The sequence below is a fragment of the Octopus bimaculoides genome, chromosome 9, assembly GCF_001194135.2.
Source record: "Octopus bimaculoides isolate UCB-OBI-ISO-001 chromosome 9, ASM119413v2, whole genome shotgun sequence".
Taxonomy (NCBI): Eukaryota; Metazoa; Mollusca; class Cephalopoda; order Octopoda; family Octopodidae; genus Octopus; species Octopus bimaculoides.
Window position 1 is genome coordinate 32,451,324 of NC_068989.1, and position 2,055 is coordinate 32,453,378.

Genomic DNA, 2,055 nt, shown 5'->3' on the forward strand with positions numbered 1-2,055 from the left:
AATAACCATTTATTTTGATGCCACAATTAGCATTTCAGTTTGCTTTCACAAGATACTTATAGATAATATTTATATTATTCATCAATATCATAAATGGTATAGTTCGGATTTATTAAAACCATGACAAACAATATTTTATAAAATATTACAAAAAAATCTAGCCTATCTATCACAAGACTGACAATTCTTATCTCTCCAATGGCACACTATTAAATCCATATTTGATACACTTCACTTTCAATAGTCTTGTCTCTTAAGCTGAAAACATGTACTCCCAACAGCAGAAGGCAGCTGCAATATTAACTAGTTTCTTTAAATGGTAGTTTTCTATGGCCTTCATATGTCATATATGACCATGGTGGAGGTCCTAGTTGTCCACTCCACTGGAACAATGCTGTCTATGACTGACCAGTCCAATGTGCAAATGGTAGCCTCTATTACACAAGTTATATTTGTGGGCTGTCCCAGTGCCGTTCAAGTTGAAGTGCTCTTTTTTGTGGGTCTACCTTTTTTTCTGCCACATTCATCAGTCTCTCCAGTACAGGGTATTCAACAGAATCCAGACCTGAGCAGTATGGTATAGATGGCAGGTTATTGCACATGCAGCATGCCCTCCCCCTTTCCACATCACTGATGGATCTGAAGGAACAGCATGGCTGTTACAAATGGAACCAGTGTTGGTGTAGGAGTTACCAAAACAAGGTTGTAGACAACATCAAACTACCTCAGAGGCTCTGACTCCCAATTTTTCCTCAGGGTTTACTCGTGAAGCCTTTCCCACAGATGGGTATGCCCACAAGGAAGTGACAGTTTGGAATAGGGGTTTTCCTTCCCTTAGATGGGTTGAACCCCCAGGCTAACAATCTCCATCTGCTTAACTGGCTTGCTAATTAACCTATAGCTGGGATGCTGAAAGGTGCTAGTACTTCAGGTCAGAGTAGACTTGGGAACAATAGTGGTTAAGAGGTGATCCCACACTCCTTAAAACCTTAGAATTCCCAAACCAATTTAAAGTGATACTCAGGACATAAACTGGTAGTGTTGAAACCAAAATTTTCCCATTATTGCAGTTTAGGGTAGCAGCTTCATGCAACATAAATCAGTAGGCTGAAATTGATCTTTATAGTATAAACTTTAATAAAACAATAACACTTTTCATTTGGAAAAAAACTTACAATATTTCTACATATATAGTACACAATTTTTTAAAGTAGAATTTAAGGATGCATATTGTCCAGAACTAAATATTACTCAATCTTCCAGTTCCTAGTATGTGGGTATATTCAGGATGGAATGACTTGATATAAATAATATTTCATGTCCAAACTAATTGATATATAATGAAGAGTTTAAATCACAATAATAATGTGACATTTTTCTAAGATACTTACAATACATTAACTGTTCATTATATTTCATAAATATATCAGGATTCATAAGCCAAAGATTGTATTAATCTAGGTTACTTCTTATTTTACTGACACATAAAAAATATTGAAAAATAAAAAAAAACTCACAAGTGAATTGTAATACTCAAATGGAAACAATAGGATGATGAAATATCTACTGCATAATTTGAAGAATTTTTTCAAATTAAAAATTGCCATACCCTTAATGTCTAATGTTGAAAAGATTGTTACAAAAAAAACGTAATTAAAAAATTTGAAGTTGTTTAAAAACGAAAAACATGCTAAGACCAACACCTGAATAGTAAAATTGAGTTGACATCATAAGAATTTATAAATGATAGTATGTAAAGACTGGGTTAAAAAAAATCTTAACCTTATGGATGTGTAATGTCAATGTGAATACCCGTCAGAGTGTAAGTATCTTGAGAGAAAAGCTGAACATTAGAAGCATCAGTTGTGGTGTGCAAGAGAGACGATTGCGCTGGTATGGACATGTGGTGAGAATGGAGGAGGATAGCTGCGTGAAAAAGTGCCACACCCTAACAGTTGAGGGAACCCGTGGAAGAGGTAGGCCCAGGAAGACCTGGGCTGAGGTGGTGAGGCAAGACCTTCGTACATTGGGCCTCACCGAGGCGATGACTACGGA

General features: G+C 36.0%; 1 protein-coding gene across 3 annotated transcripts in view; it reads right to left on the minus strand.

Moving 5' to 3' along the window:
- Positions 1–2,055, minus strand: part of LOC106869896 (mediator of RNA polymerase II transcription subunit 1) — a 207,940-nt gene that overhangs the window by 23,746 nt on the left and 182,139 nt on the right. The gene's annotated exons all lie outside the window — the stretch shown is intronic.